The sequence below is a fragment of the Schistocerca gregaria genome, chromosome X (assembly GCF_023897955.1).
Source record: "Schistocerca gregaria isolate iqSchGreg1 chromosome X, iqSchGreg1.2, whole genome shotgun sequence".
NCBI lineage: Eukaryota > Metazoa > Arthropoda > Insecta > Orthoptera > Acrididae > Schistocerca > Schistocerca gregaria.
In genome coordinates, this window is record NC_064931.1 from 631,953,735 (window position 1) to 631,981,599 (window position 27,865).

A 27,865-nucleotide genomic window follows, 5' to 3' on the forward strand; every position below is an offset into this window, starting at 1 on the left:
TCCTGCTCATTGTACTCTACCTACTAGGTCTGATTGGGACCAGCCATTAGCTACAGCTCTTATTCCTAATAATTTTAGATTATCTAGTAGAATCAACTGTATGAAAATCCTGGGAAAGATTTAATAATCTGCTTATGCCACACTAAGCATTGTCAAGAGTATCAATTACCACTTTTGTAAATTATTCTGTGGATGACAACTTCTTCCTCTTCAAAAATCAAGCTGTAATGTACTTACAAATTTTTATGTATTAAGGTAATTCATTAATCTGTATTTCATAACTAATTCAGTTATTTTTTAGAATAATAACAGTAGGATAATGGACTGATATTAAAGTTTACCTTTCTTCAGCAGAAATAAAACTATTGTCTGTTTTAAATAATGTCAAAAGTTAATCTGGAAAGTCTTCTGACATGAATGAGTCTATGCTCTGTAGATATTGTTTCATTACACAGACTGGCATTTCATCTAGGCCTGTAGACCTTTAGGTTTCAGTTTTGTACAGTTTTCTTGACCTTGTGCTCTGTGGTTGGTAATATCACCATTTATTTCCTGTATAATTATTTATAGGTGTTGTTCTTATTTTTTCTACTCTGAAGTACTTGAAAAATACTAATTCACAAGGAACTCTCTTCTTCATACTCTATGGCTGCTTGCTTTGCCTTCTTCATAGTTCACTAGTTGGATAACATGGGCGGCCAGCAATCATTTTGCATACATACTGCCACTTGAGGCAGAACCACTAAACATAAGACATCCATGGTCTCTGCCATTGATGCATCTTCATCCATTGATGGCAAAGATATAAGCTCTTTTTTCCCCATAGTCACTAGGTATGGCTGGAGGACTCCAAGTCATCTTGCATATGGTCAGTATAGCCTGGAGTTGGAGTTACTGGTATTGGTGCAGCTGCTGGTAATTGCTGCATATTGCTGGTTTCCACTGATGGTAACATTGATACATTTATACTTGGGTGTGCTGATGAATCTGATGTGATTGCTTTGCCATTTTCATGTCTGGGCACATGTAAAACACCCATGATCCTGCAGCTGATGGGCTGGCTTCTAGGTCCAGCTGTGCTGGAAGTGGTAGTTGTCATGCTGTTTTTGGCCATGATGATTGGTCATTTGTGGGAACACTTGAAAGGTATATCTAGTTGATATGTTACTGAACTATTGATGCCTGGTTTTGTACAGTCCACACTGTTGTTTATTGGAGATTGATGATGGTGCCTAGGAGCCAATGAGGTTGATACACATGCCCACAAATGAAGATGGGATCTTGTTCTCAGAAAGAAGGCAAGACTTATGGTGAATGCAAGTATTTATCCAGATGTATGAGGCAAAATGCTGTCCTCGGTTACCTACCAAGAGGTAGTTCTGATGGACATTTTCCATTGATGGATGTATTGTGCTACGTACTTAAAAATGTCATCCATGCTATCCCCGAATTCTTCTTCTGTACATTCAAGAACAGGTGTGTCTTGAAAATCTGCAACAGACATTCTGATGCACCATTGGAAGAAGATAGTATGGAGGAGATGGGAGATGTTTCATGCCACTAATGGTTCAAAAGTCTGAAAAAGGCTTCAGGCCAGAATCAGGGACTATTATCAGAGATGATGACTTTATGGAGGCCTTATGTTTTAAATACACGGACTAATAAACAAGTGGTGGCTTATGCTGAGGTGAGAGACATTTACACCACATATCAGTACAGATATTGGTGTGCACGTTGCTTGGCTCTGCTTACACCCCAGTGCCCTTGATCAAGGGGTGCTAAAATCTCTAACAGGCTTTTGGTCACAAGCTGTTTGGTTCTTTAGCCTGCAGACAGGCATCAAGCAACTAGTCTGGATCCCTGGTAACTGGGGTAATGGGTGAGGCATGGAGCTTTCGTCTGAATTAGCATGACAAGCTGTGGATCTATATGTGATCTTTTGCTGGTACACATTTTACTGGGCTGGAATGCTAATGCATGACACCTGCTGCAGCACATGTGCCATCTTGGTGCAACTCTGCAACTCGGGGCAGGGGATGTTTGCAGATGCAGAAACCTGATGTGATTCTTGTAGTGGAAGACTGCCTCCCTTTGTGGTGTCCACTCTTGTGAGTGGAGGCCTACAGTGTCAGTTTGCCTGTACAACTGCAGGCAGTGGAACAGCTGTACCAGCCGAGTCACAAATGGCTACCCTCCAGGGAAGAATGTTGGTTGTGGCTGAAGTGGGCCCAAAGCTGACCCACCAGCTGGAAGCTACCAAGTCCAGAAGTAGGATCTTTGGCGGTGGAGCCCAAATCTCATATGACTGCTGGCAGAACCATGTCAGACCATTGCCTGACATAGTCTTCTCCTCTTAGATGGTGCTGCCAGGCTGAGGTGCCTTTGGCTGAAAATGATGGGTATTTATACAGGTTAAGTGGCTTCTTATACCACAACTACACTTCCAAATATGTACACCAAAACAAGACAGCAGCCAGAAAATGTAGCAACTGGTCCGCCATTGTCATGGTCGCTTTGCATTTCTGCAGTATCATCAGTATGCTGGCACATGCTCACAATGCCAAAACAAGATGGTGGTACTGCTGTGTAATGCTCTGTGCTCAGCTGCTTCCATGGCCTTTTCAGCAGCTGTGACCATGCTGCCATTTCACTTCATAGTACCAGAAAATAATGGTTACACTACAAAATGTTTGGCCAGTCACAATTTTTTATTGTATCCAAACAAACCAGACATTTTTTTCTTTTGTTTTTAGGTGCTAGGAAGTCTACAGTTGCTTTCAGTTTCCCTGGGTCAGATTGTATTCCTCTTTTGTTGATTATATGACTTCAAAATTAAATTTCTTTTCTTACGACCTCAGATTTACTTAATTTCAACTTAATACCCCCCCCCCCTTTGTAATAGAAAATAAAGGAAAATAACACATGATGTGCCTTGGAAAAAGGTGACAGGGTCATACAACTCAGATCTGAAGCCAAGCAGGGGTCTGTTCAAGCTGGCTGTGTAATGGTGTGCAGTTGGAGAGATATGGGACCCGTGATACATCTAGATAGGATTCTGACAGGTGACACCTACTTAAGTATCCTTTCTGATCACCTGCATCCATTCATGTCCATTGGACATTCCAACACACTTGGGCAATTCCAGGAGGAGAATTTGACATCCCACACATCCAGAATTGCTACAGATTGGCTCCAGGAACACTCTTCAGAGTTTAAACACTTCAGCTGTACACCAAACTCCCCAGACATGAACGCTATTGAGCATATGTTGGATGGCTTTCAATGTGCTGTTCAGAAGAGATCTCCACCCTCTTGTACTCGTATGGATTTATGGACACCTCTGCAGGAAAGTTGGCCCTCTGCAGGATTCATTGTTCAGTTCCCTCCAGCACTACTTCATACATGTCCATAACACATCGTGTTGTGGCACTTTTGCATACTCACAGGATCCCTACGTGCTATTAGTCAGGTGTACCAGTTTATTTGGCTTTTCAGTGTATGATATTGCTACATCTTGTGTGAGTGACAACACTGTCACTATTTGCGTATGTCTGAAAATGGTTTAAAACATTCCCAAAACAGTTATGCAGTAAAGTGACAAAGTTTACTGTGTGTGACTCTTCTAAGGAAGAGTCATTCCAATCCTCATATTTCACTCTTCTTTTCTGCTCTAGATGAATCAAATATGTTATGGAATCTTCCATAAATGTTCCTTGCGCTTGCATTAAAATTGCATGCTCTTTTTTCTGAGCATGCTCAGTCATTTCACTTTTATGGTGTAAATACTTATTCAGTACACCACTGTGTAGGTTGCATGGCATATATTAGAAAATTGTTATAAAATGAAAATTTCTGACAGTCAGTCCAACATAAAGATGACTCTCAACATAAATAAACATAATATAATGCACAGAAATACACAAAGAGGCCTGATATCATCTGACTACATGATTAACAACCAATCACTGGAATCATTTTCTATCATCAGTTACATGGGACTATCCTATAAATTTATTGAACTGTAAGCCCCTTTTGAATTCCTCTTTGAGCGTCAGTCATTGATATAATAAATAATGGTAGTATTTTTCAATGAAGTAGCTCATACTTCAGATATTTAAAGTGCTGTCTACACTAATTTATTATATGAGCTACAATGAAATGTGATCAACATGTAGTTTTACTTTGAGCACTAGTTGTCAAAAGTAGTAGGTCAATAACCCACATAGACTCACATTAAGCTTAACTTCATTCTATGAGTGACAATTTTAATACAGATTCTACATAGTTATATTTACCATCTGTGAGTAACTGACTAGCTATGACTGATAAATCATAACTGCTTAGAGGCAACTCACAATGGCATTGTCCACTATGCTCATTTATAGAGTAGGAAATTCTCTAAAAATTATTTACATAGTAATAAAATACAGATTGCTTACTTTTTAAATAATAACATGAAAACAACGTTTGAAGGAAGTAATTATACATATTCAGAAATCAGAATGTCTTGTGCACCTACTGAGTCAATATTCTTTTTTATTTGGTTCTACTTTTATGGTTAGGTGCACAAATTTCTCTCATATTTACTGCTAAAGCCCACTAAGATTATTCCAGAAAGAAAATTTTATACATAAAATATTTCATTAACTCTCATATTTTGCCAGTAATCTTAAATATCTCTAGAAACAAAAGTACCAGGGCTGCAAGTTGGTAATACTGGATTTTTGACGAATTACATTTTGAAAATTTTACAATTTTGGATTTCTTACAAAAATTGTCGCTTCATAACTATGGTAACAATAATATATAGATGCTATAAAAATGCTGTATAGTTTAGGGATGATAACAGGACAAGCTGATCTGTCACACCTTTCCTCAGCTCAGTATATCTTACTAGATTCAAGGTGGATCAGGCACATAAATTTAACAGTGGGGAAGGGCGATTTAATGCAAGACTGTTTAGACAATGTAAGTTACCTACAGAGGATGACACTTTAGGCCCCTTTTTTATGAATACTTCAGTGTTATTCATTGATCTGGAACACTTAACAAGTGAAATTAATGGAAGACATATAAAGAAGATTCAAAAAACTGCATGATTTTTCAAGAGTTTGTGCATGAATGTCACACAAATGCTTAACAGCCTCCACTGAGAGGTGTTGTGAGTTGTGGACAGTCTTGGTCTCAAAATTTAAATAGCTCAAATTCAAATACAAACCCAATAACATATTACTTCTTACAGCTTATAATGAATAAGAAGGTAAAGGTCACAATATTACCAACAATTTTTCTTCCTGCATACCACAAGTGAATGGAAAATTGATGGGTGTAGGGGCTGTGATTCTTTTATACAATGTACTCTTCACTATGCACTGTACAGTGTCTTGCAGAATACAGATGTTTTAGTGTGATTTCAGTGTAATACTGGCATTCTTGCAATGTGACATAAATTATTGTTGTTATTAGTCTTTTTCAGTGTAAATAATAATATAGAACAGAGTAAGCATAACATAATTTTTATAGTAAACTGTAATAAGTTCATTCTCCAAATATAAGTGAAATTAAGTAGTGAGTTTTGTCTCATCCCTGTTTCATTTCAATAATATATAAGAAGACACTGTTTTAATTTTAAGGTCTACTGATTTTTCCCATTCTTTCTGTTTCAGATTCATGTGCCTTTATTCAGTTAGCAGATAAGGACTAATGCATGACTGTTAACTACTGACTATAAGTTCAAGCAGCACATCTCTGAAAAGTGCATTCAGTTATTCCCACTTCAATGATGGCGCTGTTCCCAGCCAAAAAATGTAATCCTCCCTCATGGTTGACAAATAGTATGTACTGAAACAGTTCCTGTTTGTTGGCTGCTGATTGCATATATAAATGATTATTAGAAACATTGACACTATTTTCATCAGGCTGTGTATGTGAGAGACAGTGAGTGTGTGTGTGTGTAAAGAGAGACAGAGATTTTCTTCCTGAATTAAAGACACATTTTGTTACTGATATTGTGCATAACATAAAATATTGCATGTCATGAAGACAGCTGTTGAGAACCACATAGATACTGAAAAGACCTGTAATTGATATAGTTACAAGAATTTATTAAATATTTCTTTAACTTACTAAGTCCTTGTTTTCACTTTTTTTTGAACAAAGTTATAATGATATCTGTTTTTAATTAAACCAAACAATTTCACTGCCTTTCTTCAAACATTACCACTAAGCACTAGATACTTTCTATCAGGAAAACAAAATCCAAGAAGTTGCAAAATTTTGCTGTATTGCAGCAGCATTTGTTCCTCAAATTTATAGTAGTTTATAATGCTCTTTGCATGGTTAATTCCTTCTTGGCTGTCTCTTTATTTGCTATCCCGCAAATATCTTTTCCTTATTTATATTATTTATTTGTGTTCTACCTATGTCTTACTATAGACAGTATTAAAGAAGTGGATAATTATTATAGTGAACATTCCAACAACAGGTATTTACACTTGCCAAGATTTCATTTCCAATCAGTATATTGAGAATTGGAGTGTTACACACAAAGTTATCACATATCTCAGCATTCACTTCTATTTTTATAGGTTAGTTGATAGTTGCTTGTGCTGTAGGAAGATTTTAAAAAGACGACTTCAGAGACTAGTATAAAGTCAGATGTATGGATCTATATTTTGTACATAGTTCCTTATACTCCAGCCAGCATATCTGTTTCAGATTTACTTTGATTTAAATTTTTAAGATTTAATACTAATAGTTATGTGGAGAAGCTGATAAAAGGTCATCACATCAAATGGCCAAATTTTATAGTACTGATTCTGAGTTTTATAGTACGCCTTCTTGTGTTTGTTCTGCAGACACATATCAATAGCATTAGCTCAAGGAATGGTTGTAGGAAGAAAAGAGATAAAACTGGTATGTTGCATTAATAAAAGAGAAAAAAAAGTATAATTATTTTAACTAGAACAGACAAATCAGTGGATAGTTCCATGAATATTTAAATCTTAAATTAATTTCACCAACCATTCTTAGCATTGTGTCACACCAGTTTCATTGAAACATGAATGCATATAAACTCATAATTGAATTATTCCACAAAATGCTGTAAATCACCATTGCTTTCTTTTCTGTACCAAATACATGAAAGATGTATTATTTATGCTTTTTCATATATTATGAAATACATGAATATCAGTTCATTTTTAAGGTCAGGTTGGCTTAGTGCAGTAACAGAAATTTGGTCATTTGAGTTATATGAAATTTTCATTTAATTTACTAACTATTCCCTATTTCCTTGTGGGCAAAGTTAGTGAGATAAGAGGCTCATATCTGCTCAGTGTATCAAGTAGTACCTTAATTCATATTGCTGTAAATAAATGTAAAAATTACTTTTTACATGCAAATTATTGTATAACTGTCCCTAAACATAGAAATAGGTTTGCTGGTGGATGTAAATACCTTCTAGGAAGTGGTCATTTTGTATTGTTTGTGAGTATGTACACTTGCTGCACTTGCTAAATCCAAAACTGTTATGTTTACAGTTCTTTTTTGTTATAAAAGATAAACAGTCAACAGAAATCAAAGTTATCCTGGAACTTCTAATATTCTATTGTGCAATTTTTGCAATAACTGTTGCAAAAGCTACTAGAGAAAACCAAAGCTTATTTATAATTTTCTTCCGTAAGATACTTTCAGAACATTTAAGATGTAATTTAGCTTGATTTATTTGTACATATTTTAAAATTAGAAAACATAACTTGTAAATCACATGCTGTCTTGAAAAGAAATCAAGGTTTGCTATATATAGTTTTGGAGTGCCCAAGTGATTTAAATTTGGCTGAAATTTAAAGCTTATACTTAACAAATTAACCCTTGTGAAACTACATTTGTCCTAAAATTACTACAGCATGGTGTTTTATATCTCTGTTGAAACAGTTGTGCTGTATCTTGTGGCATGTGAGAGTCGTCTAAATTTTCACTACATGTACCATTTGTTTTATTTTAGAGAAAGCTATAGATGTGTTGTTTAGATAGATTTAAGTTGTTATTTGTGTTATGAAGAGGTGTGATCTGATGATAAATACTAGGCATGCATGATCAAAGTATTAAAACTTCTGGCTGTGACAGATTTTTGCAGCATGTAGTAGCTCTCTTGTGCAATGTACTGTAGCACAAAGTTTTTGAATGTATTTTGGATTTAAATATATATGAGCACATCATTATAATTAAAATAAAATGTTTATATTCTGCATAAAACTGCATTTATGTTTATTTCCAATATTTACTGTGACTAATATAGTCACCTGGAATGGTGCTCCACCATGTGGTCAACGAAGAAACGCATTACGAGGGCACTTTCTGGGAATAAAATACCTCTGAGTACTTGAGTTCAGTATTAATCCTTATTTTTTAAAATAACATTGCAACAAATTTCAACTACTTTGGATATTCTGATCAGCATTTAATATCAGCCATATACCTGACTGTGCACATAATATTTCACAAATATCTCTAAAATAAGGTTGGACAATCTGGATAACAATTTTTTCCCTAGCGAAACATCTACCAATGCTAGGGATGACTCATTTCCTTCACTTCATTTTGATTCTCAATAACTCATTTCTTTTCATTGTTTCTGATTGATATCACATGTTTTGTCACCCCTGTGCTCAGCTGCCACACTAACATCTTATGACATTCACCCCAGGTGAAAGGATTGCTCTCTTTCCAACCTGATAGTTACCTCTAATTTAATTGTTCATTAGTGTTGGTAATAATTATCCCAAAATCTTCTATAATCTTTTTTATATATTCTAGTCTTTATGTACCCCAACAGTTTTTTGCCTCTGACACTTCTTATAGAGTTAAATTAACTACTTCCACATAAGCAGTGTTCTTTCCTTGCTTATTCATTTTTTATTTGGCTACTCAAGTTTTAACCTCTTTCTACAGCACCACATTTCAGATCTGCCAATTGCATTTTCTCCATAATTTTAATGATCTATGAGTCACTTGTGGATGATGCTGTGCACTAGATTTTCAGTTTTAGGAAATTGTTTTTCAATTTCATTCCAACATTTGATATCAGTAGAGTTTTTGTCAGAGGAAGCTTTCTTCATCTACACCAAACAACTATGGATATCTTCCTTGTTTCTACCATATTGTGTAATTTTCTGTGCCAGTTTTGATGTTAAACAAGTCATTTTCTACCTTTATACTACTTTCCATCACTTTCATCTTAGTTCTGCTTATTATGAACCCAAATATTGTGTTAAGTTCCCATTGTTTTACACTCAGTGGGTCATATAAATCATCCTTCTTTAGGCCAAATGGGTAATGTTATCAGAAAAATTTAACTTTCATATCCATTGCCATAGAACATTTAGTGATACTAAACTTAAGTTATTTCATCACTTCAACAACCACTGTTGTAACAAAGCATTACGTTGCTGCACTCTCTTATATCCTTATTATGATATACTTGTCTTATAGATTATGTGGAGGCTCATTTTTTCCAGTCTAAGAACATTTTGAATGCATGGTGAGCGTTTCATTTTATATGATGAGATATTTACACACTGAGTAGAATACTACATATACTTGCTTTGATCTGAAAGGTGAACATACAGATTGTCCAAAAACATTGGGTTACAAATGCATGGAGTTCAGCTACATATTTTGAAGCAAAAAATTGATAATAAAGAGAAACAACACATGTTGCAGCTAGGAAAAAGGCAGCAGGATCATACAACTCTGATCTGAGGCCAATAGAAACATTACTGTTCACATTTTATTATGGAAATGTTTTCATAATGTGATGTTACATATTAAAATCTGCACAAATAATAACAGTGCTGTCCATCACACAATTCAATTTATGATGATGCCACATTTTGTGTTATGGACAACACTGTCACTATTTGCGTACATTTGACAAACGTCTGTGACATTCGCAAAACAGTTAAGCAGTGAAGTGAAAAGGTTCACTGTGTGTGGCTGTTATAAGAAGATTTTTTCCAGTCCTCATTTTCATTCTTCTTTTCTGCTCAAGATGAATCAAATATGCTATGGAATATTAATATTTAATCCTCTTTCATAAATTTTCCTTGTGCTCTCATTAAAATTGTATGCTCCATTTTCTGAGCACAACCAGTCATTTCAATTTCATGATGCAAATACTTATTCAATATACAGTTGTTTACATGGATGACACATGTTAGAAAATTGTTATGAAATGAAAAAAGACTGACAGACAATCCAACATAAAGATAACCCTCAACAGAAACAAATATAATGTAATTCACATAATACACAATCTGACTACATGATTAACAACCAATCCCTACAATCATTAACTATCATCAGTTACCTGGGAGTATCTTATAAATTTATTGATCTGTAAAGTCCTTCTGAATTCATCTTTCAGTCTCCGGCATTGGTATAATAAATGATAGTAAAATTTTTCAATAAATTAGCTGATACTGCAGATATTTAAAGTGTTGTCAATGTGCATTTATTTTACTAACTGTAATGAATATCATTAACTCACAGTTTTACAGTGGCCATTATTTGTCAAAAATAGCAGGTCAGTAACTTACTTAGACTCACATTAAGTTTAACTTAGTTCTATGAGTGACATTTTTAATACAGTTCCTACACAGTTATATCTGAACTGTATTTCCATTTATCTGAAGATTTTGGGCACCTTATCTGATACTAAAAGAAAAATCTGACAGGACACTGAAATACCTGAGTAGAAACAAGACCCTGGAACAGATGAATTTCCTACAAAATTATCAAGATCTTCTGGAGAACTAAGCATACCAAAATTATTCCATCTGGTTTGTGAGACATATGATCAGGAAAAACAGCCTTATATTTCAAGAAGAATGTAATAATTCCAGTTCCAATAAGGCAGGTGGTGACAGAAGTGAACATCAGCACACAATCAATTTAGTAAATCATAGTTTCAAAGCACCAATGTGAATTATTTACAGGCGAATGGAAAGACTGGTAGAAGCTGACTTGTTAGACGATCACTTTAGGATCCAGAGAGATGTAGGAACATTCAGATAATACAAACCATACAACTTACTTCAGAAGAGCGGTTAAAGAAAGACTGAAAGATCAAATACAAGGGGCATAACATTATCCACAACTGTTATAGCAACAAGACTGCAGTTATAAAAATTGGGACATGAGAGAGAGGAAGGAATGAGACAGAGTTTTAACCTATCCTTGATGTTATTCAATCTATACATTGATAAATCAGTAAAGGAAAACAAATTCTGGGAGAAGAAATAAAAACTTTGGAACTCACTGATGGCATGGTAATTCTGCAAGATAGGGTGAAGGGGTCAGAAGATGAGTTGAGTGGAATGGGTTACGTCTTGAGGAGCTGTTATAAGATGAAGATCAACAAAAGAAAACAGTTCACTGAAAGTAGTAGGTGAGTTTTCTATTTTGGTAAGAAAAAACTGATGGCAGAAGAAGAGAGGATGTTAAATGCAGAGTAACAATAGCAAGAAAAGCTTTTCTGAGAACGAGAAATATGTTAATATCTAATACAAATTTAGGCATTAGGGAAACATTTCTGAAAGTAGTTGTGTCAGTGTAGTCTTACCAGGAAGTGACATGTGGATGATAAACAGAACAGACAGGAAGAGAACAGAAGTTTTTGAAATGTGCTGCAATGGAAAAATGCAGAAGATTACATGGGTAGCAGAGTTAACTAATGAAAAGGTACTGAATAAAATCAGTTGATAAAAGAAGGGATTGTTAAACAGTGCACAGTCTGAGGCATCAAGGAAGCATGGTGAATAAAAACTGTAGAGGAGGACCAAGGTTTAAGTACTGTAAGCAGGTTCAAATAGATGTACGTTGCAGTAGTTACACAGAGAAGGATATACTTCAAGAAGATAGACTAGTTTTGAGAACAACATCAAACCAGTCTTTGAACTGAAGCTGGCCAGAGTGGCTGAGCAGTTCTAGGCACTAGAGTCTGTGATGTCCTTAGGTTAGTTAGGTTTAAGTAGTTCTAAGTTCTAGGGGACTGATGACCTCAGAAGTTAAGTCCCATAGTGCTCAGAGCCATTTGAACCATTTTTGAACTGAAGGCCACAATAAAAGTAATAACAACGACAACATTAACAATTCACCTTATACTGTCAAAACTTTTATATGGATCCACAAATGTAGTGGAGGTATCCAGATTTTTCTTTATTCTTCATCCATTTAACAGAAAATCAACTCACACTTACTCCCAGCCGGATGCTTCATACTATCATTACCCTTCATGTAGCGAAGGCCATAGCGAGAATATGGTCCACAAGTCTGGCGAACCGTCAGATTACAAAAAAACCTACTGAAAAATTGGGAGATACGAGAACATTTTTCTAATTGAATGGATATTTACTTCTTTATTAGTTCCTTATTTGCATATACATTACATCTGGTAGGTTAAAATGATCACACAAAAAACAAACTAAGCATAGGCTGCAACAGAAGCTAAGTTCATCATTATAAGAGACTGAGAAAAAAAAAAAAAATCCAGCAGCCATAGCACATATCCAACGATTGTTCAAAATAATGTGAATACCCACTAACAATGGTGAAGGGTCACTGGTGTTCAAAACAGCCCGAATGCTCCTAGGGACCAAAACATATAAATCTAGAATGGTGGTAAACTTCATTTTAGACTATTTGTTACAAAGAAGCTGTTCGAAATACTTTAGAGGTATCAGATGAATGTTACATATCATTAATAGTTTTTCCACTGTATACTACAATAATATTCAAAATGTGAAACTATGGACGCAAGGGAAGAAGTGCTAATCTACTTTCACATGAAACAAATCAATCTTGAACACTTGCAGTTATATGACTGGGGGAATTGTTAGAATTAAAAATGCATTCCCCTTGCAGGAACAATGCCTGTTCCATTGAATAATATGGACTTTAGATGACCATATAGACCTTACCACATACATTTACATTTTATGTTATTATTCTAGGACCTAATGTCATCCACAATGTGGCCATTTGAATCACTACAGACCTCCACTATACTTTCATTGCTGGCCGCGGTGGTCTCGTGGTTCTAGGCGCGCAGTCCGGAACCGTGCGACTGCTACGGTCGTAGGTTCGAATCCTGCCTCGGGCATGGATGTGAGTGATGTCCTTAGGTTAGTTAGGTTTAAGTAGTTCTAAGTTCTAGGGGACTGATGACCACAGATGTTAAGTCCCATCGTGCTCAGAGCCATTTGAACCATTTTTATACTTTCATTTTGGAGTTAGGTGGTCAAGACTGTATACTTCCTGTGGTTTTTTTATGTATGTACATGTGCTGCAGTAGTGAACTTTGTAATGCTGCACCAAGCAGACTATCATAGAAGTTAACCACTGGTTAGTAATCCAAGAATTTTTTTCTTACACCACTAAACCCTCTTATTCACATTTATTCATTTTATAAGAGGTTTGAATATGCCAGCTCTGCTTCGATTGTTCTCTTTATACTGTTCCTGTTCCACATTACATTCTGTTCTGTAGATGCACATTAAGCTCAGCAGTCACATTTGTGACAATTATCATTTTATTAGAGCTACAATTAATCTCTAATATCCTTCTCTACCAACCACTGAGTTCAGTTTCTATTTCAATATCATTCTTAGCACACAGTTCTATATTGACAACTACATCTACATAGATAATTCATAAGCCACCATATGGTGCCTGGTGGAGGGTACTTTGTACCACTACTAGTCATTTCCTTTCCCATTACACTCACAAATAGGGCAAGGGAAAAATGACTGTCTGTATACCTCCATATGAGACCTAATTTCTCATATCTTATCTTCATGGTCCTTATGCACATATATGTTAGGGCAGTAGAATCGTTTGTCAGTCAGCTTCAAATGCCAGTTCTATAAATTTTCTCAGTAGTGTTTCTCAAAAAGAACTTCTCCTTCCCTCCAGGGATTCCTATTTGAGTTCTCAAAGCATCTCTGTAACACTTACATATTGTTCAAATCTACTGGTAACAAATCTAGCAGCTTACCTCTGAATAGCTTCAGTGACTTTCTTCAATCCAACCTTGCATGGATCCCAAACACAGATTGCTGCCCACCCTGTCCACCAAATCATTTATCAATCGAGAACAATAGCAGTCCTATCACACTTCCCTCGGGCACTCCTGATGATATCCTTGCCTCTGTTGAACATTCTATATTGAGGATAACATACTGGGTTCCGTTTGAACTCAGTATGCTGTTATGACAATAGACAAAATACATGTGTACATCTATAGCATATCTGTGACACTTGTCATGTTATCACCAACAAAATGGAAGTTGAGAATTTTGTCTTCATTACAAGTTTGTAGGGTCTGACATCACAATAAATCAGTGGCCCATATCATAACACTCAAAAACATATAGCAAGCTCAGAAGAATTTCAGAGACCATGTCAGCACATATTGGAGGATTTCTACAACATTACATCACAGACAGTGTGGAGGTCATAGAGCAGGAAAGTCAAATAAACAGAAATTGATGCTTTGTATCTTGAAAAATTTAAGATTTGGTGCTTCACTTGAAGGGAAGAACACAAAAAATAAATAAATAAAGGCTGCTAGGAAGCAGATGTGCTTAATGAATGGATGTCATGTCACAGGCAAAAATATTTTCAGAAATTCAACACATCTTAAAAAGGTGACACTATTGTTACTAATGACACAATAAGTTTACTTTATTTTAATTTAGTTACTTACATCTTCGATGCTCGTAGATCATTCCCACAACTGATTACTATGATTTCTTACAGTTTGTTTAATATAGTTCCTTTTATGTGTGAGTACATTCCACCCATTTACAGACCAGTAAAAACAGTGATAAAAAACTACAATAGGAACAGGTCTGAGAATTTTGTTCTTCTGATATACACACTTTGCACTTTCCTAAATAGAAATTTGCATTTAGATATGAGGAGTTTCAAGATGAAACCTGTAGTGCAAATATCATTGGTAGGCACATATCTTTGATCTGTCAGGAAGCTGTAGCTCATCACTTTTAAGAGTAATGGCAAGTTTATATACATGATTAAACTTATTAATTTGATGAAGGAGGAGAGTATTTGATACTTAGACTGTGTTATCTAGGGGATGAAAAAGCCAATAATACATCTACAGTCACCTTAATTAGGCAATAAATCATTGGGAAATTAGTTTTTAATAAAGAATATAAGCAAGTATAAAAACAAACATTGTAAACAATGAAACAGCCATGCAGTCACAAATTCTCTGGGTGATAATCTAACATCCAGTCTAGACTGCTTGCTAGGACAGACCGAACTAATGAACACACCTGCTTTTACCAGCTCATATGGTCTTTAGGACTATGTCATCCATGTTTGATTAGAATAAGTGTCCTAAGTGACAAAATTCTGAGAAGAAAAAGGAAGTTGGCCAAAGATTATTCTTGATATTTGTGAATTTTTTTCTCGTGGACATTTCATGATAGAGGACTGCAGGAACTGCACTTTTTTTTTTAGTTATATTATTGGTATTTGGCCAGCTGTTCATACAGATAGATTTATCAAGATGGCACACACCTGGAATTACTGCCATGTGAGTTGATGATCTTTTCCAAATATCATGTCTCTCTCTTCCTCAAAGATAACTTGACTGCAGTCATAAATCTCGATATATATTACACAGAGATGTAATTTTTGTGTTAGTAAGTATTGGTGTTGTGCTGCCTAAGTTCTCCTCCAAATTCAAGAACTAGTATGCATGACTCTTTGCTTGTAATATCACATATATGAAATGTAAGAGCACAATCACTGTCTTCGGAATATATGCTGTTTGCTATGATGAATTCATTCATGCAAGAAAAAATTATTATTTTGAACTGACAATATCATTTAAAGATTTTGTAGCAGCCAGATATCAGAGGTGTGGAATGTAGTTGTGTTGATCAGTTCTCCTGCTCTTCTTGTAGCTGAATGTGGCTTATACTCTCTTTAGTTTTCTGACCAAAATACTACTGACGAATTATTGTTAACAGTCACACTAGATCATTGTTCTACCAAACTACTGCAAGCAAGAATACTTTATAGAAGATGCTGTCACAAACTGAAAATATTGCTTATGAGCCACAGTCAATTATATTAAGACTCTGGTGTGAATGAAAACAGGAAAAACTTTTTGTTATTGGCTTATTAGCATCAAATACTAGATGTATCCAGTCTACTCAATCTATAAAGTACTACATTAGTAGAACGAAATTTTCACTCTGCAGCCGAGTGAGTGCTTATATGAAATTTCCTGCAGATTAAAACTGTGTGCTGGACTGAGACTTGAACTTGGAACTTTGCCTTTTGCAAGCACATGCTCTAAAAACTGAGCTTCCCAAGCTTGACTCAGGAGCCATCCTCACAGCTTCAGTTCTGCCAGTACCTCGTCTCTACCTTCCAAACTTCACAGTAGCTCTCCTACATTAGGAAGTTCAGCTAATAAAATTGGCACATATGCATCCCATCCACCCCACTTATCCACCCCCATTCCCACCTCGCCTCACCACACGCACACACACTCACACAAATGGTGACTGGGGGCTCTACAGTGACACCTCTTTTTCTCTGGCTGTCAAAGTCCAGTAATGCCATGTCTTTCAACCAGTGGCTTTTGAATCAGCATTTCTCAAATCCTGGTGAGATTGTATTAAATTTTCATAGTTACATTAATTTGAATTTCTGTTGCTAAAGCTTGAGGAAGCAAGTAACTAGTCTATTCTAAATAGCAGCTGGCTACATGTGTGTACTAGGAAAATGTTGAAAATATCATTGATCACCCTGGAGATATGTTATAAAATTTATGCATGCCATGTGTATCTCCAAACACTGTGAGTTGAAATGTAAACTCCTATTTTGCAAAGCATGTGATTTATAATTTGCAAACAGAAATAATTACTTGAGTAGCAGCTCCATGATACCTTTCACATACATTTATGAATCGATAATGAGGCATTATGTAATGTAACACCCAAGCTGTTGCTGACAGATGCTTTGCATCTTCAGGCATAGAGCAGTTGAAGCCATACCAAATAGTAATTGCTATTACTTGTTCAAATATTCACTACGAATAATTGCAAATATATGGTAGAATGATAACTAATAGAAGGTGTGCTCCATTCCCAGAGAAACATCCACTGTAGCAACAAAATCAGAACTGATACAGCCCTGACCTAAACAGTTGTATCACAAGTCATACAGTAAATCAAGTGGCAATGGACTTGCATGTTTTACAATTAATAGTCCCATCTTTGACCAACTCTGGATGAATCTGCATTGTTCAAAAAATGAATTCTATGAAGGTACAGTACTAAACTTGATGCATATGAATGAAAGACAAACAGTATAGCTGTTTTCAAAAGCTTTAGAGAAAAGACTATATTGAAGATCAAATTTACACTTACCTCACATTATTTTGAAATGTGCACCAGCAAACCACAAACAAAATTCAATCAGTATCAACATCCTCTCTGTGCCAGGCCAAATTATATATTCACCTTGGCTGCAAAACAATACTGCATTCTTTGTTAAAGTTTTATCTGTTTGGTATATCCTTATTAGCAACTACTCATCTGAACAGTAATTAAAAAGATACATCATTTATTCAGAAATTAAATGCCTAAGCTATTTTTAATAATATAACACTTTGTAAGTATAGCGGAGAAATCATATGAAATGTCTTACTAATGAGGACTGCATAGTCACTCAAAATAAATGTTAAGTATCAATGAATATGGTTTCTTTAAGGAACAATGAATTATTTTCACAAATATTGACTGGATATGTTATTATTTTAACTCCCATCTACATAGCCTTGTAGGAGTCTGCTTGAGCAAAAAGGCTACATAGAACAGACACTTGGTTACCCTTTCCATGAAATAATGTGATCAATATGTTCTGTCTTACAGTTGATGTCTTGTGATGCCAAGACACTCATTAGTGATATATAGAATTTTATTGCACAATTATGACCTTCTTATCTTGCCCCCATTCTTTTGTTTGTCAGACACAGAGTTGGATACATCACACACTCTTTTCATTCATCCATTCATTTCCAATAAATTAGTGAACTGCATCCCATCTTTTCATGTTTGTATAGAATGATATCTATTCATGTGTTAATGTTGATCATGCTCTAAAGGTAAATGTATCATCAACCTGAAGGCTGAATTGAACATCATAGCACTTTACTAAGTATGGTCCAGTTGGAAACGATATGCCCTAGCCTTCCTCTAACCTCTGTACTGACTTACACAATGAGTTGTAGGGAGAACTACAGTTTAACATAAGCTTTGAACCTTGGTGCAACTCAGTATTTTTCTCATTCACAAATATTGCCAGTTATAAAAGAAGTGATAAATGAGAGATAAAAATCCTGGAACTGACCAAGAATTGAATCCCAGATCTTTGGCTTCATAGCCCCACACTTAACCACCAAACCACAAACATGTTACAGTAGGAATGAATTCAACCTCCATCCAGCCATTAAGATTTAAGTTTTTAATGGCTTACTAAATCACTTTAGGCAAATCATGGCAAAATTCTTTTGAAGAGGACATGGCTGATTAATTTCCCCATCCTGAGCATGCATCCAATTTCCAATGACTTCATCATCATTGCAATATAGGACACAAATCTTTCTTCCTTCCACAAGTGGATACATCATAGTGAACTGAAAAAGCCTGTGATTAATGTACAACAGAAATAACATTATAAAATAGGTTCTGTGCCATGTAAAACAAATCAAATGAACAGATCACAGTAAACTTACATTTTTACCTGCTGGTAAACAACATTCATTATGTTCAACAGACAAATGCAAGATGAATAAGACAATGAATTTTCATTTGTCATCAGTTCCAATATTGCTGTTGCATCCACATTTAACAGTATATTTCAACATAAATAAAGTCACTTATAGACTTTGTGCATCTGGTATACATTCAGTTTCTAAATATAAATAATATTTCTCCAGTGTTTTGATGACATGTGCTCTTGTGAACTCAACATTGTTGGGGCAATGAACAGAGAAAATTTCATGTGACTGATAAAATAACACAAATGAAACCACATTCAGCTATCACAGCATGTGTTAACATTCCTGTTACATTTAATTAGATTAAAACCCATCCCAGGAAACCTTTGTGAAAAATTTAAAAAGAAATACTCTACTTAGATCCTGGAAACACTCAAAAAAATATGTTGTCCTGAGGCAAATTCTATAAAATTGAATATTATTAACAATTTTGTTGTCACTGTTATAAAATCTGTAAATGACAATGGGAACTATGCCTCATAAGTGGCAATATATACCATAGTTCCTTAGCACAAGTGGTGATATTTTAAAATACCACATTTAGCACAAAAAAGGGAGGGAAGGACATAGGCAGTTAAACAGTGCATTAGGTGCTAACAATAATCTTTCTTGCACATAGTAATTTCACAGTCTTGGAAACTGTAATTTTATACATTCACATTAATACAATCATACCACAAATATCGAAAACATATGAAGGAAATAACACATTAGATATTTTGCCTGAGGTAGTTTTAAATAAAGCGAGTATAACAAACTGTTAAATATAAATGCTTTAAGTAGTCTCTAAAAATATTTCCATAGAATTAGTTTGTACCATTAGGCAATGTGTCAAAGAAATGTATTCCATCAGTATTTGGATTCTGAGTAATAACTCTTTTAGCACTCAATATGCAGAATTTTAATAATTTATGAGTAAAAAAGACCATTCACCAAACATCAGAGTCATTGAGTCACTGACAAAAAAGAACAAAAATAGTCATTGGCAGGCACGCAACAGAGAAAAAAACTTGCCAGCTTTTGGACAAATCTTTTTAATTAGTTAGAGCACACACAAACTCTCTCTCTCTCTCTCTCTCTCTCTCTCTCTCTCTCTCTCTCTCTCTCTCTCTCTCTCTCTGTGCAATTACATTGTACAGGCTGAACACACAGTGCAGTGAGGCTGCAGTTTGACAGCTGGACTGAGGCGAGGGATTGTGCCAGTGTGGGCAGAGAGAGAAACAAGCAGGAAGTGAGAAGAGGGTTGGGGAGCAATGGGTGGCAACTCAGAGGATTGCAGCAGTTGTGTGTGATAGTAATGTGGAATGGAGAGGCAGCAGCTGCATTGCCACATGGGCACTGGAGCTGGTTAGCATGTGTGGTACATAATGTCAATGTTATGTTGGTGAAGATTGGGAGGAGTTGACAGGAAAAATGAAGGGGAGCTTATTGGTTAGCATGTGTGGTACATAATGTCAATGTTATGTTGGTGAAGATTGGGAAGAGTTGACAGGAAAAATGAAGGGGAGCTTATTGGTTAGAGGGTGTGGGTCAGGGGATTAGTGAAGCTTCAGGCCAGGTGGATTATGGAAACAAAGGATGTGTTCAAGGGTACCTCCTATCTAAATAGTTTAGAAAATTTAGTGGTGGAGGGAAGAACAGATGGCATCAGTTGTGAAGCAGCCACAGAACTCGAGCATGTTGTGCTCATCAGTGTGTTTCATCACTGGGTCGTCAACTCTGTTCTTGGCCACTCATTCGTGTAGACAGCTGGTTGGTGGTCATGCTGACATAAAATGCTGCACAGGAATTGCAACACACCTGGTATGTGACATGGATACTTTCACAAGTGGCCCTTCCTGTGATGGGGTAGGATAAACCTGTGACAGGGCTAGAGTAGGATGTGCGGAGTGGGTGAATCAGACAGGTATTGCAACTGGGTCTTCCAGAGGAATATGATCTCTTTGGGAAGGGTTTTAGAATGAGAGTGGTGGTTGGGTGGACACTTGAATACTACTTTAAGAGGAGTGGGGATGATCATGGGTAGCATATACTTCACTGTCAGGCATGATGGTAGATAATCGAAGCCCTGGCAAAGGACATGCTTCAGTTGCTCCAGTCTAGGGTGATGAGGGGGAACTCCTTTGCAGCTGGTTCTTGGAGGTTGTGGTGGAATTAGAGGTGTGTGATGATTTAGTATGGGAAATTTGTTTGCAGACTAAGTTTGTGTGTGTGTGTGTGTGTGTGTGTGTGTGTGTGTGTGTGTGTGTGTGTGGAGTGGGGGGAAGGAGGGGGGGGGGGGGAAATTCCTACTACCTGTGAAGGGCTTTGTGAGGCCTTCATCATGCTTGACAAGGGAATTCTCATTACTGCAGATATGCTGTCTGTGGGTGGCCAGGCAAAATGGTAGTGATTTCTTAGTGTGTAAGGGATAACATTTGTCAAAATGCAGATGCCATTTGTAGTTAGTGCCCCAATGTGGACAGAGGTATGGATGGAGCTATCACAGAGGTGGAGTTCACTACTGAGGATTTTAGCACAAGATAAGGTGTCTTGGCCCTCAGTCCAGATCATGTAGGGTTTTCTTTAGGTGGCTCATAAACATGTTAGCATAGGAGGGTTCCAAGCAGGTGCCCATGACCATGCTACAAGAATCTAGGCATGGTCAATTGGTTGGTGTTGTTGGTCTAGAGTAGTGGAGGGTCTTTCAGTGGGAGCACAGTAACCAGCAACAATGAGGCATCCAAGATTGTTGGGTTTATGTATTTTGGGAATCATATAGAAGATGGGTGTGTGGAAGGCTGTTGGGGTGAGGTGGGAAATGGATTTGGGGGAAAGATGGTGGAATGGTGGATGCCACAAGTTCAATCATTTGTGGAGGTGTGTGAAGGTGTTGCAACCCATCCACCAAAAACCTGTTCTATGTATGTTTCAATTTAACACACAGGCGTCACCTTCTGACCCACACCCAAGTTCAGCCATGTTGGACTCATCAAAGATCTACTCTACTTCCCCTAATCCATACAGTGAGAACACTCCTTTACTACAAATCTCACTAACCAAAGCCATCCTAATTTCCACATTGAAACTTGCCTCTCCCGGTTCATACCTCCATCACACTGTGACTCTCCACCCCTCCCACCAAACCATCCCCTAGTCACCTTTTAGAAATTCTTACATCTAACTTCATGGGCACTCACATGGCACCCTTGTGTGCCACCCTGTTTGTGGGTCATCTAGAGAAAAGCTTCCTAGCTTCCCAAAACCTTAAAAACCTTGTCTTATTCAGGTTATCTCCATGATCTGTACCCAGGGCCAAGACACCCTACCCTCATTCCTCCACAAAAATGGCTCTGAGCACTATGGGACTTAACTTCTCAGGTCATCAGTCCCCTAGAACTTAGAACTACTTAAACCTAACTAACCTATGGACATCACACACATCCATGCCTGAGGCAGGATTCGAACCTGCAACCATAGTGGTCACGCGGTTCCAGACTGTAGATTCCTCCACAACCTCAAGACCTTCTCTCCCATCTGCTTCACCTGGTCTTCCCTAGCCCAATGCACCACCTTATTGGATATTAAACTTCACCTCTCTGATGCCTCCATCAATATCTCTATCCATAAAATGACTACTAACCATCAACACTATCTGCATTTTGAAAGCTCCCACTTACCTTAGCCAACTGTGGATGATGTATCTGTAATGCTGAGAATTCCCTTGCACAGCACACTGGTCACACAAAGATGCTCACAGGCAGGCACTATCCTCAAACCTAGACCACAAACAAATTTCTTGTACCATATCCTCACACACTTAATCCTCTCACCATCCCCCAGAACAAGCTGCAAAGGAGCATCCCTCTCATCACACAGTATCACTTGGGATTGGAGCAACTGAACCATGTCCTTCACCAGGGCCTCAATTATCTATCATCATGCACAGTAATGGGGGACATCCTACCCATGATCATTCCCACCCCTCCTAAAGTGGAGGGGACTGATGGGCTCAGCAATTAAGTCCCATAATTCTCAGAGCCATTTGAACCATTTGAGCCTCCTAAACTGGTAAATCACCACACCCCTAACCTACACAGCATCCTGGTCTACTTCTAATGCCACTCTCACTTTCAGCCCCTTGCAACAGAGGTGTTATCCCTGTGAAGACCCAGATGTAAGACCTGCCTGATTCACCAACCCAGACATCCCACTCCAGTTTTATGACAAGCTTTCCTATCCCATCATAGGTAGGTCCACCTGTGAAAGCAACCATGTCATATAAAAGCCCTGCTGCAATTTCTGGACAGCATTTTATGTGCATATTTCCACCTGCCAGCTGTCCACCAGTCAAATGACCACTGCCAAACTGTGGCCAAGAACAGAGTTGCCCACTAAGGGGTGGAACACACTGCTGAGCACAACATGCTCATTTCAATGGCTGCTTCACAACCTTTGCTATCTGGATCCTTCCATCCATCAAATTTTCTGAACTATGCATATGCGAGTTATCCTTGTAACACATCCTTCGTTCATGTAAAACTCCTGGCCTCAGACTCCACTAACCCACAGTGCTCACATCTTCTGCCCAAGAGTCCCCCCTTCCTCTGTTGAACCACCCCTCCCCATCATCGCCTACATGTCATCATCATACATGGCACGAGCCGGCCAGCTCCAGTGCCCATGTGTCACATTTGTATTGCCTGTTCCTCTCAAATTCCTGTCCTGCACACCTGCTGTCTCCCTCTTAACTATAAGATATCTCTGTTGAACCACTCCTCCCATTTCCTGCCTCTATCTCCATGCACCCACCTCACCCCACACAACCTCTCACACCTGTCCACCTGCTGAACAGCAGTCTTGGTATTGTTTGTTCATCTGGCACAATGTTAGTGCATGGTTGTGTGTGTGTGTGTGTGTGTGTGTGTGTGTGTGTGTGTGTGTGTGTGTGTGTGTGTGTGTGTGTGTGTCTGTACTCTAGCTCATTGAAGGCTTCACCTGAAAGCTTGCAAGTTCTTCATTTCTTGTGTGCCTGTCAGTGATTCAACACTTAGTGAGTGGTCTTGTTAAGTCGTAAATTATTTAAATTCATTTATCGCTTAGAATCATCCATTGCTGGTTCATGTACTGTAATGATAAATGTTCATTAGGCTAGTTTCTACACTGTTTTTATTTTTAGCATTTTATGATGATTGCTGTGCACTAATTATAGAGTGCTTCCTAAAATTTCTATGATACTGTCTCCTTTGTCCAAACTGTTCAGTATTGCATGAAAAAAGATGCTACTTGTGTTATTGTCAATCTCCCTTTCTGGAAACCATGCAGGCTACATTTACTGAATAAGTATTCCATTTGATAAATAATTACTCTTTCAAGTAATTTGGCAAGTTTTAAAGTAATGAAAGGAGCTTGTAATATTTTATCTCTGAGGTTGCTCCATGTTCCTATATTGGCAATATTTCAGTAACTTTTAAATGAACAAGAGTAATCTGCTGAACTGAACTGCTTATTCTGTGCTACTTGTTTTATTAGTTCATTTCTGAATTCTTTAAGTAGTTTAAATGGTACATCATCCCAGTCACTGTATGTTATTATTTTCAGCTATGAAATAATTTAAAGAAAATTGCATTCTGTAACACTTTTCAAAGAAAAGAAAAAATGAGCTGCTTATTTTGAGTTTATTACAGTCTAAGGCAAACATAATCTTGTTTACACTGCATCAACACACTGGTATGATGTTTGCTTTTTTTGACTCATCAGTCTTCTGACTGGTCTGATGCGGTCCACCATGAATTCCTCTCCTGTGTCAACCTCTTCATCTCAGAGTAGGACTTGCAGCCCATGTCCTCAATTATTTTCTGGATGTATTCCAATCTGTTTTCCTCTGCAGTTTTTGCTCTCTACAGCTCCCTCCAGATCCATGGAAATCATTCCCTGGTGTCTTAACAGACATCCTTTCATCCTGTCCCTTCTCCCTGTCAGTATTTTCCACATATTCATTTCCTCTCCAGTTCTGCGCAGAACCTCCTCATTTCTTACCTTATCAGTTTATTTAATTTTCAACATTCATCTGTAGCACCACATCTCAAATGCTTTTATTCTCTTCTGTTCCTGTTTTCCCACAGTCCATGTTTCACTACCATACAATGCTGCTCTCCAAACATACATTCTCAGAAATTTATTGCTTAAATTAAGGCCTATGTTTCATACTAGTAGACTTCTCTTGGACAGGAATGCCCTTTTTTCTAGTGCTAGTCTGCTTTTGAGGTCCTCCTTCCACCATCCATCATTGGTTATTTTGCTGCCTAGGTAGTAGAATTCCTTAACTTCATCTACTTCATGATCATCAATCCTGATATTACGCTTCTCACTGTTCTCATTTCTACTAATTCTCATTACTTTTGTCTTACTTCAGTTTACTCTCAATCCATATTTTGTACATTTTGTACTCATCAGACCATTCTATTTAGCAGATTGTGTAATCCTTATTCACTTTTGCTCAGGATAGCAATGTCATCAATGCATTGTATCACTGATATACTTACACCTCGAATTTTAATCCCCACTCCTGAACCTTTCTTTTACTTCCATCATTCCTCCTTTGACATTTGCTAGTCACCTCTAAGAGATTTACAGATGCAGCAAAAGATTTGTTTCTCACTCCACAATGTTCACTTGATTTTGTAATTGTATAGTATCATAATTTGGAACTCCATCAAATGACACATTCAATTCTAGACAATCAGAGACAACTGGAAAACAAATATTTGTTTCAGTCTCTGTTTGTTGCATACAATGCATTACATTGTTCTAACAGAAAGAGTTTTCACAAATTTGATGTTTCACTTTAGTGTAAGCCTTCACTTTACATAATGGATTGCAGTGTGTTGTGAAAAGAAGTTAGAAGACTAAGAGCAGAAATTAAGACTATTTGTTATGTAGCATTCTAATGGAAGCCCAACTGACATTATACAGGGTGTTACTAAAAGATACGGCCAAACTTTCAGGAAACATTCCTCACACACAAAGAAAGAAAATATGTTATGTGGACATGTGTCCGGAAGCGCTTACTTTCCATGTTAGAGCTCATTTTATTACTTCTCTTCAAATCACATTAATCATGGAATGGAAACACACAGCAACAGAACGTACCAGCGTGACTTCAAACACTTTGTTACAGGAAATGTTCAAAATGTCCTCTGTTAGTGAGGATACATGCATCCACCTTCCATCGCATGGAATCCCTGATGCAGCCCTGGAGAATGGCATATTGTATCACAGCCATCCATAATACGAGCATGAAGAGTCTCTACATTTGGTACCAGGTTGCGTAGACAAGAGCTTTCAAATGCGCCCATAAATGAAAGTCAAGAGGGTTGAGGTCAGGAGAGCATGGAGGCCATGGAATTGGTCCACCTCTACCAATCCATCGGTCACCGAATCTGCTGTTGAGAAGCGTATGAACACTTCGACTGAAATGTGCAGGAGCTCAATCGTGCATGAACCACATGTTGTGTCGTACTTGTAAAGGCACGTGTTCTAGGAGCACACTTAGAGTATCCCATATGAAATCATGATAATGTGCTCCATTGAGTGTAGGTGGAAGAACATGGGGCCCAATCAAGACATCACCAACAATGCCTGCCCAAACGTTCACAGAAAATCTGTGTTGATGATAAGATTGCACAATTGCGTGGGGATTCTTGTCATCCCACACATGTTGATTGTGAAAATTTACAATTTGATCATGTTGGAATAAAGCCTCATCCGTAAAGAGAACATTTGCACTGAAATGAGGATTGACACATTGTTGGATGAACCATTCACAGAAATGTACCCATGGAGGCCAATCAGCTGCTGATAGTGCCTGCACACGCTGTACATGGTACGGAAACAACTGGTTCTCCTGTAGCACTCTCCATACAGTGACATGGTCAACGTTACCTTGCACAGCAGCAACTTCTCTGACACTGACATTAGGGTTATCATCAACTGCAGGAAGAATTGCCTCGTCCATTGCAGGTGTCCTCGTCATTCTAGGTCTTCCCCAGTCGCGAGTCATGGGCTGTAATGTTCCGTGCTCCCTAAGACGCCGATCAATTGCTTCGAACGTCTTCCTGTCGGGACACCTTCGTTCTGGAAATCTCTCTCAATACAAACGTACCGTGCGACAGCTATTGCCCCATGCTAATCCATACATCAAATGGGCATCTGCCAACACCACATTTGTAAACATTGCATTGACTGCAAAACCACGTTCATGATGAACACTAACCTGTTGATGCTACGTACTGATGTGCTTGATGCTAATACTGTAGAGCAATGCGTCGCATGTCAACACAAGCACCGAAGTCAACATTACCTTCCTTCAAATGGGTCAACTGGTGGTGAATCGGGGAAGTAAAGTACATACTGATGAAACTAAAATGAGCTCTAACATGGAAATTAAGCGTTTCCAGACACATGTCCACATAACATCTTTTCTTTATTTGTGTGTGATTAATGTTTCCTGAAAGTTTGGCCGTACCTTTTTGTAACACCCTGTATATCTGATACCACATCAAAAGTCAGATTATTTGGTAGAATGGTGGCAATAAATATTATGCAGATCAATGAGAAATGTACATTTACTTACACAGTTATCAGACATAAACAAAAAGAAAAAGTAATAGAATCTGTTAAGGAAACATACAGAGGCAAGTCACAATAAAAGGAAGATTTAAATACTCAAGCTGACTGAAATGAGAAGGATGAAATTGTAATATCAGTTTATAAAAACAAAAGAGAAAATACAGTCTCATCAGATGAGCTATTTTTATCACAACATTGCTTTTAAATTGTGAAAGATGAACAGATAAATGTAAATGAAGCACAAAATAATATCATTATATTATAGAACCAGTAAAAGAACATGGAAACTGGCTATATTAACATAAAAATGGATTCAAGCCCTAGTTGCAGCAATTACTGTACATTGTGTCTAACAGCTACTCTAGTTGAATG

The 27,865-nt window shown here is 37.3% G+C and overlaps 1 protein-coding gene across 2 annotated transcripts in view; it reads left to right on the forward strand.

Moving 5' to 3' along the window:
• Positions 1-27,865, forward strand: part of LOC126298169 (trehalase-like) — a 232,223-nt gene that overhangs the window by 163,928 nt on the left and 40,430 nt on the right. The window contains exon 6 of one of the 2 annotated variants that reach the window (XM_049989479.1): positions 5,667-8,821. The exons of the other annotated variant lie outside the window; for it this stretch is intronic. The gene's annotated coding sequence lies outside the window, so the exon portion shown is untranslated. Of the gene's footprint in view, positions 1-5,666; positions 8,822-27,865 lie in introns of those variants that run through there. 2 annotated transcript variants of the gene reach the window in all.